The sequence below is a fragment of the Lissotriton helveticus genome, chromosome 10 (genome assembly GCF_964261635.1).
Source record: "Lissotriton helveticus chromosome 10, aLisHel1.1, whole genome shotgun sequence".
NCBI lineage: Eukaryota > Metazoa > Chordata > Amphibia > Caudata > Salamandridae > Lissotriton > Lissotriton helveticus.
The window spans coordinates 781,576,455-781,590,288 of record NC_136071.1 but is presented as its reverse complement, the minus strand read 5'-3'; positions in this window follow the sequence as shown (position 1 = coordinate 781,590,288).

Here is a 13,834-nt window from a genome sequence, read left to right as displayed (position 1 = left end):
CAGTCGCTTCTGTGGCCCAGGTCACTGACGCAGCAACGGACTACGGTGAGGCGGCCTCTTGAGACCGAGAGGGCCACCTGCAGGCGCCGGAGGGGGCTACTACTACGAGGTAACACTTGTGCTTTCTCTCCAAGTTCGTGAGGGTGGTCGACGACACGAACTGGAAGAACCTCGACTGGTGCCATATCCCCCTGTACTTGAGACTTGTCCTCTTTTGTTATGAGTTTTGTGTTTTTCTTTGGGGGGTGTTGGGGGGTGGGAGGGGAGGGTTGGGGGGGTAGAGGTGGTAGCAGGGGTTTGGTCAGAGGTATGGATCCAGGGTACTTGCGGGCGAGGTGGGTCAATGAGGGGGGGAGGGAGCGTACAGGGCGGGGAGGTCACGCGAGGCGGGTTGGTCTTGGTGCAAGCGGGTGGCTGCATGCTGCGCTTGGGGCCTGGAGGGTGATGGTGGTTGGGGGAACTGTCCACCCGCTTACTCAACATGGAAGGCTGGGCGGGCGGCCTTTGAGCAGCTGTATCGAAGGAACTCCCAATGTTGCCAATAACCTTAGGGACATGGAATGTTAAAGAGCTGAATTCACCCCAGAAGCGCCAAAAGATTGGGAAATATGTCATTGATCATCAGTTAGACATAGTGGGCCTGCAGGAGACCCACCTAGCCAAATCGGAGGACTCACGCCTTAAGCACAAATTGTTCCCGCTCATATACAGATCCTCCGCCGCCACGAAGCAGAGAGGGGTGTCCCTTATGTTCCGCTCGACCCTACAATTCCAACCTCTGTGTGTACAGAATGACAGGGAGGGGCGCTGGGTCATGGTTAAGGGCCTCCTGAGGGGTAGGGTCTGCACCTTCCTCGTGCTTTATGCGCCTACCACTGGCCAAAATGTCTTTCTACATGCCCTGCTGAGGAAAGTCGCTGATTTTGCTGATGGGCCGCTGATCGTCTTGGGGGACTTTAATCTAGTGTGGCAGAAGAACCTAGATAGCACTCACTCACAAAGGTCAGACATGGGCATGTTTTCCACCGACACGCAACAACAAATTTCTGACATGGGTCTTTTTGATGCCTGGTGCTTCCTATACCCCCAATCCAGAGACTACACTTTCTTCTCCCACGTCCACCGCTCTTATTCTCGAATTGACCACTTCTTCCTGAGTCAGTCTCTTCGGGGGGATCTCCGGGAGGCCAAGATCTTCCCACTGTCTGTTTCTGATCATAGCCTGCTCGCGGTGGGTCTCCAGTGGGGTGCAAGGAGTAAGGACAGCCCTAGGTGGTACTTCCCAGCTCCCCTAGTCCGGGACAAACTCTCCTGTAACAAGTTGCGAGGACTTATAACTGAGTTTTTCACGCTCAATGACCCAGGAGACACCTCGGTCTTCACCACGTGGGATGCCTTTAAGGCGTGTTTTCGCGGGCACTGTATGGCGTTGAACGCTGCTCATAATCGGCAGCGCGGTTGGGAAAGAGAGCGACTGGAGGAGGAACTGTCCACCTTAGAGAGAGCGCATAAAGATAACCCCTCCAGATTAGGGTTACGGCAGCTGACGGCCGTCAGAGGTAAACTCCGGGCCCACTATAATAATAGGGCCGAATACACATTGCTTAAACTACGGCGTCTCTCATACTCCCAGGGCAATAAGGTGGGAAGACACCTGGCCAGGCAGCTTCGAGACAAGAGGGAAAGGGAGTACGTTGGGGGAATCCGCGACACTCAGGGGGGACTGACACAACAGGACGAGATAAAGGCTGAACTGTTTGGGGCCTTCTACAAGACTCTTTATACAGGGGATGACCTTGACCCTACAGCACAAAGCGAGGTTAGCATTGCCCTAGGTCTCAGCGGAATGGAATGAGGCGCTCTCAGCCCCCCTCACCAGGAAAGAAGTATTAGCTGCCATTAAGGCTTTGAAACCTCACAAGGCCCCGGGGGCGGATGGATATACGGCCATTTTTTATAAGACTTTCGCCTCTGAACTCTGCCCATACCTCGTCCGGCTGTTTAACTGCATGGCGGAAGGGGGCAAGACCTCTCGCACTATGGCCGAGGCCCTTATCTCTATCATTCCCAAACCCGGTAAAGACCCTAGTAAATGCGCCTCTTATAGGCCGATTGCCCTCCTAAATTTAGATGCGAAATTCTACTCTATCCTTGCCCGGCGGCTTAACGACCTGATGCCGGCGCTCATAGACCCGGACCCGTCAGGGTTCATCAAGGGACGCCAGACACATGATAACATTCGTCGAGTACTACACCTGATTGAGAAGGCCAATAGGTTTAAAATCCTGGCGGTCTTGGTGGGGCTGGACGCCGAGAAGGCATTTGACAGGGTAGACTGGAGTTTCCTGTTTTGCACGCTGGCCGCCTTCGGCTTTTCTTCAAAATTTTTAACAATGATTCGAGCAAACTACTCCTCCCCCCGATCCCGAGTGGCGGTAAATGGCCACCTGTCTCCCTTCTTTGAGCACTCTCTGGGCACGAGACAGGGGTGCCCGCTGTCGCCGCTGCTTTTTGCCCTTAGCATAGAACCGCTGGCGATAGCGATGATAGCCAACCCCGACATTCGCTGACTGTCCTTCACTGGGGAATCCCATAAGATTACTCTCTTTGCGGACGATGTCCTCCTCTCCATCTCTGACCCGGCCCACTCTCTACCACACGTGCACGTTGCACTGGAACGTTTTGAAGCGGTGGCGGGGTTCAAAATTAACTATGACAAGTCCTACGTCCTTAACCTCACGATCCCCCAGTCTGAAGTCCCCCTTCTAAAGTCGCTTACGCCTCTCCCGTGGACTGATACCTCTATTCAATACCTGGGGATCCACTTGACCCCCACGCTGGGTAAACTTTACTCTGCTAACTTCCCTCCGCTCCTAGCTAAGATCCAGTCTGACCTGGCCCAGTGGAAACCCATGTTCATCTCCTGGTTGGGGAGGATACACGCGATTAAAATGTCCCTTCTCCCCAAGCTCTTGTACCTATTCCTGGCCCTTCCTATAGACCTCGATGGGGAATTCTTCAGAAGAGTGAAGTCTATGATGCTGCGCTTTATCTGGCAAGGAGGTAGGGCGCGCTTCTCCTTCGCCGTTCTCCGCAGACCAAGAAAGGAGGGAGGCGTGGGACTGCCTGATATCCACTTGTACTATAAAGCTGCACAACTCCGTATCCTGGTAGAGTGGTCACAACAAGAATCAGAAAAACATTGGCTACATATGAACAGGAGCGTTGCAGGGAGAATGATTGTGCTCGTCTTCTTTGTTAGATTATGACATCTCCCAAATTGTTCGCCCATGTTAATGCATGCAGAGTCACGGGGCTGCGAAAGGCTTTGATAGTGTCCTTATAGGCCGACTGTGGTCTAGTCGCCGGGTGGCCGGGCGTGAAACCGCACTGATATGACTTTACACGGCCGGGACTATCCGCTAGCCTCTATCTACATTGCATGCTGGTTGGTGTCTCTCGTAGTCCCGAATAGCATCCCCTAGGATTCCATTCTCTAAAATAGAGGCTTGGCCGCAAGGCCCTTTCTACAGCTCCTTATGCTATACTTGGGCTGCTGCTCATGCTACCCCCTGCGTGGGATGTTGTGCGGGATTGTCGCATGTTTTCTATTTTGAAATGTCAATAAAAATACCTTAGAAAAAAGAAACTACAGTTCCCAGAAGGCCAAGCAAAGATTGCCCAATGGGGAAACATGGAATCTAAAACCAACAACCAATTAACTGACAGTCCCATGTATAACACTTATCCTTACTGCGAACAGCCCTCTTTTCTTGCTGCTCGCAGTCAAGATAAGTACATGCACTTCTTACTTTCTATACTATATTAAGTTACGGTTTTATTTCATGTGCGTTATTATTAGTTGGTTTATTATTCCGTTTTAGGCGCTAGTGTCCTGCTTTGCTCTCCCCCGCTGTTTATGTTTCCTTCGCCAGTCTGGCAAGTTGACGTTTGCCCAACGCGACGCCCGACAGCCATTTTCTGCCATTTTCCCCATCTTTCCTCACCTCAGTTGGCTCTTGTGTTTCAGCCATACGCGCCTCACTTTTCTGCTGACTTGAGACAACGGATCTCTGTCTTCTGTGCCCTTCTTTGCTCCGGTTGTGTCCCGCACCCTTTGGGAGTGGTTTTCTTCAACTTTCTTTGTCTTTCAATGCCATAACTCGCCCAGGGATGGTCCTCAGCTTTGGGTTTAGTTAACCCTTTGTTCACACGCTTTCTGCCTAATTATTTCAATGATGGAGATTGACAGCTCTCCAGGCTCAGACATGCAAAATGATGAAGGAGAAGCCTTCAAAAATGATTTAAATGTCTTTATTAATTCTTCTGTGGAGCATGCTGTTGAAGCTTCCATGAAACGCTTTTCCAAAGACATGGAAAATTCTATGCTGTCTCTGATGTCCAAAGCTTTGGCCCATTCTGCGGGGGATAGCAGAAAGAGGAAATTGGTACCCTCCAACACTAAATCTGATGTTTCTGATGAGTCACGTGTGATTAGCAAGGCTTCCTTGCGCAAGGTTGAGGACGTGGTGTCTCCCAGGCCATCTTCTAAGGAAGGGATTTCTATTTCAGATGGTAAACGTAAAGATAAGTAAAAAAAATGTGGAGGTACCTAAAAAACTGGTAATTTCCCAGATATTGGACACAGATGATGATATTGGTGACGCAGATGATTTGTTTGACCTCTTTGACCTCAGTGACCCTTCTTCCCCTCCGCCTAAAAAATCAAATTCTGATTCTTTTTCCTCCAGGCCTATTCTGGATTCAGAGGGTACTCCCAAGTTCGACCCTTCTTCTGTTCGACATCCAAATTCCACGAAATGGTTCCTGGTTTCTCATGTTGGTGACTATATTTCTGCTAGGCTTCATCTTCCTTTGGATAAGACCACCAGGTCCAAACTCAAGTCGGAATGTCCTAAACCTTCCCTTGCTTCCAATATTACAGTTACTCCGACTATTGACAAACCTTTGTTAACCTTCTTTTCCAAATTTGGTAAAGATCCTCGTAAAGGGGTAAATAAGGCTTGGTCTACTTGTCAAGACAAGTTATTGGACATTGTAGGGCCCTTGGCTTGCATATTTGACATGGTGGAATCCGCTCGTTAGGATGGCACTGATCTGGATCCTAAAGATATTTACTTATGGGTACAAAGAGCGTTTTGTCTCCTCTGTAATGCCAACTCGGCAATTATCCATGAGCGCCGCTAAGGTCTTCTTATTAAATTGGATCCCAAGTTGGCTAACTTGGCTGCCCCTGACTCTGGTAACAAGGCAGATGGTCTTTTGTTTGGTGACTCGCTGGTTAAAGACTTAAGTAAGTTCGTCACCACCTTTGCTTTCCTTGATAAGGCTCAACAATCCATTAAGAAAGTTTTCTCCCAACAGGTTTTTGGACGGGCCCGTAGAGGCAGGAGTCTCTTTACCAGCCGTTCATACCACAACCAAGGCTCCAGAGGATCTTTCAATTCCAACTCCAACTATCAAGACTTCAAGCCCCAATTCTACCCTAACAGATGTCGTGGACAAAAGAATTTCAGGAACAATTCCCAACAAGGTAAGTCCCTCAGACACTCCCCCTGTTGGGGGTTGCTTAAGCCTATTCGTTCCAAAATGGCGAACTCTGGCTACAGATCCTTGGGTTCTAAATTCTATCCAATGTTATCTTATAGAGTTTTAGGCTCCACCTTTCCAAACAGTTTTCCCTCCTCCTCTCCTCTTCTCAGCCACCATGTCAAATCTCATTTCTATAGAGGTTCATTCCCTTCTCCAAATACAAGCAATTCAGATTGCACCTCTAGATGTTCCTCAGCTCCATCTTCCTTGTTCGCAAGAAGAACAAGAAAATGCGTCATGTCATAAATCTGAAGTGGTTCAACCAATTTGTGGTTTATCACCACTTCAAAATGGAAACCATTATTCATCTCAGAGATTCTCTTTGTTTAAACGATAGGATGGACAAAATAGACTTACAAGGCACATATCTCACTATTCCGATACATTGTGCTCACAGGAAAAGTCTCAAATTTCAATGGCAAGTTGTAACCTATCAGTTCTGTTCCCTCCCGTTCGGTCTGTCGTCGACACCATGGTGCTTTACAAAGATTATGAAACCGGTGGTGACATAGCTGAGGTCTCTAGGGGTCAGATTAATCATCTATCTCGACGATATCTTGATAATCAATTTAGGCAAGCAAACTCTGTTGTCCCATTTGAACATCACTCGATCTCTCCTTTCAGATCTGGGTTTCCTTTTAAACCCCAAAAAAATCCATGCTCATTCCTTCTCAGCGAATCGAATTCTTGGGTTTTCTCGTGGATTCTTCCACTGCTTCTCTTTATCTTCCTCAGTCAAAAGTCTCAGCTATATAATCAGAAATCTCCCAAGTGCTTCGTACCTCCTTGGTCTCCCTCTGATCTCTCGCAAGAATTGTAGGTCTGTTGTCCGCCTCCATTCAGGCAGTCTTTCCAGGGCCTCTTCACTATTATGCCCTCTGGCGCCTAAAAATAAGACATCTGGGTCAAGCCTAGCTTATTCCGATCTGATTTCCGTAGATCAAGATTCTCATCTAGAACTCCAATGCTGGATAGACCATTTAGATAAGTGGAACGGGTGAACAATCTTCGCCTCAGCCCCAGATCTTGTGTTAGAATCCGATGCAAGTCTGTCGGGCTGGGGCGCCCGTTGTTGTACTATCTCGACTGGAGGTACATGGTCTCTCGAGGAGTCGAGATTGAACATAAACAGTTTAGAGATGCTGGCAAGCTCCTTTGCAATCAGGAGTCTCGCAAAGGACAAAGTTCGCTGTTCAATCCTTCTTCGCATGGACAAAGTTTCTGTGGTCCGCTACATAAACCATCTAGGTGGAACAAAATTCAAACCCCCTGTGGAGTTAGCAAAGAGCCTTTGGGAATTTTGCCTTCTCAACAAAATATCTCTGAAAGCAGAATATCTCCCAGGCAATCTCAACTCCATAGCAGACTGGCACACTCGTTATCTGTGGGATTCCAGCGATTGGAAGCTTCTTCCATCCGTATTCCAATCTCTTTTTCAACAAGCATTTGCAATACAATAGGTCTCGCATTTACGAGAGTTCGAGCAATTGGCATTGTAAATGACAATGCCTTTATTTATGTGTTGATCTTTAAAACATAAATAAAAGTCATTGCCATTTACTATGCTAATAGCTTAAACTTTCGCAAACGCGAGACCTATTGCATTGCTGGCTGGCACACCAGGGCAGAAGCATTCCAAGACCACAGCTTTCTATATGTGGGGGCAAAGGAAACTACCAGCAGCTCTGCTCGCTTTAGAGCAGCCAAAAGAGGCAAGGCACAAATAAAACAACTATAGCTGTCAAATAACAAAATTAAAGTACAGGTTGTGCAGTCAAACACCAAAAGGAGGACAAGACTGAAGAACGAAAGCTGTGGGGTGGGAATGTGTGGTACTGATAAGGATTAGAATGAGGCAGACCTGTTTGCATCAGCCCGGACAACCACAAGGTTACAAAACAATGACAGCACAAACGTTAAAAGGATGACCGACAGCAGCATGACGGAGTGACTGAGAAAGCAACTTGTCGGCTCTTCTAACTGTGGGCTCACAAGGCCCCAGGGTCTGATGTGCACCAGTGAGGGGGGGGGGTTAAATTGGTCTGGAATTACTAATAGGGGAAGCGCAAATTACGCAGCAGAGATGACAAATTTGTGAGGCTAAAAAAGGGCAAATTACGCAGTGTAAAGCGCTGAAAGGGGTCGTAAAACAAGGTCTGTAGAGATAGACAAATTGTCCCTCAAAGATTCCTTATTACAGCTCAGCACACAAGCTTAACTCACACTAATCTTGCTTACAGCCTGGCTGCTTTGACTTTAGTCAGGCAACACAACTTGCTGAAATGCGCGTCACATGCGAGATAAACTATATTTCAAAGCAAATTATCACAGGTCCAGTTTAGAAATGTTTTCCTGCATTAGCCAAGCTAAAGTCAACTGAAGTAAGTGTTAATGATATTCTATAAAATAGCCAGTGCCGACAAATAAGAGGTGCATATCTTAGTCTGGACAAAAGTTATGCGCCTTTTGTTGGGACACAACCAGTAACTGAGTAGAGAATCTTAGAAACAAAGCAAGAACTATATACAAACTGAGGCATATAAAACTCACTGCTTGGAGAGTGAGAGCTTGACTGTTGAATCTCAAGGAAAAGAAGTGAGAAGTTTTCCCATATTGTAATCTAGTCTGAATCTGCCCCACGGGGGGATTCCACTTACCTGCTGCTCAAAGAGAAGTGTGTTCAGTGCCTGTCTGCATGGCAGGATCATTATTGGGAAGCCCACTGCAACATACATCATGAATCCCACGCAAATCATTTCCGTCACCAGATTGAAAGGGAAGTTCATCAGCATATTGCCATCAATGGCTTCAGTGAATCTGATATAGCCAGGGTTGGATTGGGATTAAAAATCGGCCCGGCGCGCATACAAAAATCAGCCCACATTTGCATATTGCCTTCCCTCAAATCACTGCTTTCAGAGTAATTTTACATAAAAGGAGGGGGGGGTTTAAAAAAAATGCACGCATCAGTTTACACTAGTGAAACACACCTGAAAACAAGTGAGGCCACTTCTGCTCAGGCCCCCTGCCCCGCTTAGTATGCCTACATTAATGGGAGGCCCAGCTAAAGAAAAGGGGTGACACCTCTACCTGTTGCTGCTATACGGGAGATAATGAGTGCCCATCTCCCCCCAGAAAGGCCACTCAGACACCTACTGGCCCACTGGCGGTATAGTCGAACAACAGAGACACCACCCTATTAGGCCCCAAGGCTGATCAAAAGCAGCCCTCAGCTGGACCTCGGACTCCGGCCCCTCGGGCATTGCCCGAATGCCCCTGTTACCAACCCAACGCTGGACATAGCTGAAGAAGCCCACCTGGCCCATGCAGGGAGACAACAGACACAAATGAAAACCCAACTTGCGCCTTTTCAGAAAGATACAGTAAAACACCCCATCCTCCCCACCTTGTTGACCCTTATGCCCAATCGGAGAGCTGCATTAGAAAGCATTTTCATCAGTGACTAGGAATTTCCAGAGCTTGCCGAGTCATGTTATGCTACGGGTTAGTTCTTCCGTGATTAGGTGGCCTAGAGGCTGAATGAAAGCACTGAGAGGCAGACTAGTCACAGGACAGAAATCGCTTAAGTGTTTGGTCGTGTTGGGATTTTAAAGTGTAGTGTAGTTCCTATATTCCCAATAGGCTCTGAGCATTGGAATAGTGTATCCTGTAGTTTAGACGTAGGACTGAAGTCAACTAGGTCTCTACCGAATATACTAAACTTAATTGTGTGTGTGCCAGCTAGCTCAGAGGTCACTAGAAATGTTCTCGAATAAACAAGAAGGGATTCGTTTCTGACAACCGCTTAAAACATGACAACTTTGTTCCCCAAGAATAAGAAATATATCTCTAGAGTCACAGAAACAATAGATAGTTATTTCACTCAGTCAATCGTGCATGCTTCGTTTCACCAGAGTTGCAGAGAAATAGAGAGACGGGCATTTTCAATAAAAGGGTATTTATTGAACAGTCTTCTTTCTCAAGCATAAGAAATTAACTGCTGCAATCGTAATACTTGCTGTAAAGTACAGAGCATACAATACGAAGAGTATTATAAAATAATACTGTAAAAGCATGATATGGTTTCTAAGCCATAAGATACCTAAAATGCATAAAATACATACAGTGATAAATAATGACTAAAAGTACTCAACTGGTGCTTTTAAAATACGCCTACCCCGGTGTACCTAACCTAGGTCTAGTACAAGGGAAGAAGTAAGTAGAGTGTAGCCTAGTTTTAGTAGTATTTGCCAAGAATCTATTCCAAGAATTCTCTAAGGGTCTAATCAGCACCGTACCTTGGTTTTAGAATGGAGGAGGTCTTGTATCTCTCTCTCAGGACTCGATTTCCCAGCAACCAGCAAGGGTAGCCTGGAAACACTGGAGCTGAATTTCTCGGCAGGAGAAAGTACAGCGTGTCTCAGTGCTTCAGCTGGAGGGTCGGCTTCCTTCGGCACTTGCTGGGGCAGGGCGCGTTGGGCAAGTAGATAGTCGAACTGCTCCAAACCACCATGTGTTTGTTTGGACAAGTGTGGGCATATTTATACCTTGAAGGTGCCAAGTTTGACGTAAGATTGGACATAATAACGTCATCAGAGACTTAATTCTCTGAAAACTCCATGATTTCTTGGATAACTTAATATTCATGCAGGGGGAAGTCCCTGACTGCTGAAGGTGGGTTTTTCCAAGAAATCGTTGTCGATTTTCAGAACTAGTGGAAGTAGCAAAGCCGTATTAGGACTACTTGAGGTATGTCTTAATATGGTTATGATTTCTATGCCTATATAAGTATACGCTATTTTATACCTATATAAGGGCATGAATTGGGAAAATTACACTAGGGTACTAAAACGCTATACAACACCCACTCCACGTATTATGTCTAATATTACTAAATTTATAAGCATAAGAAACATAACTAAAGCATGTGTTTATAATCCCACCCAACATACATGAAATGCATTAAACATGGTTTATACACATACATGAGTATTTGTCTTGTACGCATTTTACAAGCAATGGCTGTCATTACCAAATGCTATCTAAATGAAACATGAAATGAAAGTTATGAAATGGCTCTAAATTTACAGAAGAAGAAAAAAGTCGAGACCATTCCATAGCATAATATATAAACAGTTAAAGTTTTCATGAGATAATGCCAAATATTTGTCTATAGGAAGTTTCAAATCTTGTTCTCTAAGAATAGTTCTACTTTAAGCAGATTACTTTGTGCCAAGTGAAAAGGGTCTATTCTGGGATGAAGAGAAAAAGTTTTCACAAGTAGATTGTAGAAACATAGAGTTCCCAAGTTAGAGGGTTTGTTTTGAAAAACCGAAGGCCGAATTTCAGAGTTCATGGAACGCTGTGTGCACTTTCAAAAGTTATTCTCGGTGTCGGGAGAAAGCATCAAATCATCTAAGCTGGCAAAGAAACCGTCTACCATAGTTGGTGAAAGTGGAACTACTTTATCAAGTAGATCAAATGTGCATAGATGTGAAGCATCGCCGTCAGCGTCAGTCGCATTAGCAATGTTCGATGTGGATGCTACCTGTGTGCCTGTTGTTCCACGTACCTCACCAAGAGCTGGTTTTGCTGGTGAGATCTCAATAAATGCCATCATCAGGATTGGCAGCCGTTGGGGGCAACACGATGCATGAGTCGTTACCGGACCTAGCAAGGCGTCAACATCCGTTGGCAGTGCTGATGAAAGTGTAAGACAGATGTCTAACACGCATTCTTCTCCGCAAAGCAGGCATCGTAGAACAGGTAAGATGCAATCTTGCCAGATTGGTCTGAATGAAAGGAACCAAGTGGTATTCACATCTCTTAAAGGAGCCAAGCCAAGAATCTGTGTAATTCTGTCATGATACCGCATGGCTAGGAGAGCTTGTTCCATCGTAGTCTGGGTATCGTTGGTGATTGGACTTGCTATATCGGAGCAGGAGAAATAAAAATAGAATTCCTGCTATGAGTCCCAAAATGAGAGGCAGACCGCCGCACACAGAGTGCACAAAATTTGGAAAAATGCAGAGGACTGCTTCGAATGGTGTTAACAGTCCCGAAAAGATCATCTTAAATACATGTGCGATGCCACTGGTATCAGACATGTTTAAGATTTGACATTACATTTCTGCGAAATGTACTGGGCAGTTTGTTGATAATAATGCATGTATCTCTGCAGAAGTCCTTGCAACTTGCAGATCATATATTTCTATAGACGAGGTCAGTGGCACAGTTTTTTGCAAAAGAATGGCTTTCATTCGTATAGAAGAGATATTCAGTGAAGGCCATAACGCCGTCTCCCTGTCTGTAGTACTCTTTGGATACAATACTTGCATACAACAAGTGACACTGGCTGACACGCTAACCAGATAGGCTCTTCCTGGCAACATGCCACAACAGCTGTGATCGTTGAGCACAACGTAGCTCCCATTGGAAAGCTGCCTAAAAATTGGTTCTATCACGGCCGCTGGAGGACCGTGCATGTGGCAAGAAAGGTTATTTAAAGAACCTTCACAGGCTCCATGTAAATTAATACCTTCACATAAAAGTGTACAGCTTAGTGAGTTTTTACAGTTCTTTGTACTAAGAAATACCTCCTTTCCCCCACTCCAATATTTGTGTGTGTATGGTAAATTCCAGGTTGACTTAATGTATCCTTTGCCCAACCTTTCATACAGGCCTGCTGGTATATGCTGTAGACAATACTGAAATTGAAAAATCGTCACTGGTATTGAGATGGTGCCATGTATTATCCATTCAACAACAGGTTTCTCAGAAACTGTCAATGGTAATCTTTCCAGTTTTTCAATGCTCAGCACCGTATAGTCTGCTCCTCTTTGTGCCAAAGAGATTTGTTTATCTGTAAGGTTAAAGACAGTAAACAATGATGTGGTATTGATTAGACACCATGGCACATAGCCTGAACGGAGATTTTGCAACGTCCAGCCTAGTAGCATTATAGAACGCAATTAAGACTGGCCATTTTGTAACATTAGCAAATCCTGTTCTATTATGTCAATGGCAGATGATAAAATACTGTCCAAAGAATAAATTCTGGAGGACAGAGTCGTTAACCCATTGTCCACTACAGATAGTGCTTTCTCTAAATTAATACGATCAATTTCTCGTATTTTTTCTGCAGTTTCAATTTGCGTTATATTCCAAGCTTCGTTGTACGCAGCGTATATACCGGCATATAGGAAACGTTTTTGTCATTGTTTGCGAGGCCCGAGTAAGAAGTCTCGCAAGTCAACGCTTTCTTTAAGTAAAGTCAAGTGTTGTTTAATTTCTGGGAGTGTGGATTTCTGTAGTCAATCAAGGCATAGTTTCCCTACACTGTATGTGGTGACTATCCCTGGATGTTGTCTCTGGGAGTATCTTGGATCTGGCCTATTCATTTGCAACCCTTCTGTTTTGTTCATGAATCTATCTTGACAGTTATTTGTGTCTATGGGCCAGATTAACCACTGTTTCCAATCAGGATTGGTTCTGTTGTGTTTTTAAATCTGTTTTACGTCTACCTCTTCATCTGTAGTGCCATTACTGTCAGGTGTGGCTTTAGGTATGGACGGTTTGTTTAAATCTTTTATCTTAGCTAAGCCAAGACATGATGTTTGTTGTACAGTGTCATTTAAAAACATTATTTGTTCTGGGATAATGCAGGCTCTGAATGAGGCTTCTAAACCCTGCACCTGCCATTCTTTTGTGCCCCAGAAAGTTTTTGTCTCAATGTTGTCCTTCCAAAAGTTAAAACCTAATGTAGACAGCTGAGCACAAAAGTTTGCAGAATACATTTGTTTAGTATTGGTCAACATGGTTTTCATTCCTGTCTTATTCATATTTTTAAAATAAAACGTTTCTGGATTTGTCACATTAAAACCTGTAAAGTATGGAAATTTGTCATAAAATGTTTTAGAGCTGCCTTTTGGCGGTGTTGGACAATGTTCCCATTGATTGTAAGTAAAAACATTTCTAGGATTTACAGATTTGTGCAAATAATGGTGACCAAAATGATTATAACAATACAGTTCTTCATAACTTGTTGAACCTTCTAGGTGTTCATGTTTTTGAAATTTTGCTGACATTTCTAAGCCTGACATCATATTATTAATAGTTTCAAAGTCCCAATCATCTGAAAAGGTGCTTGATGAAACAAAATCACTTAAAGAAACCTTAAACTGGTGTGGAATCTTCAACAGCTCCACGGGCCATAAATGTC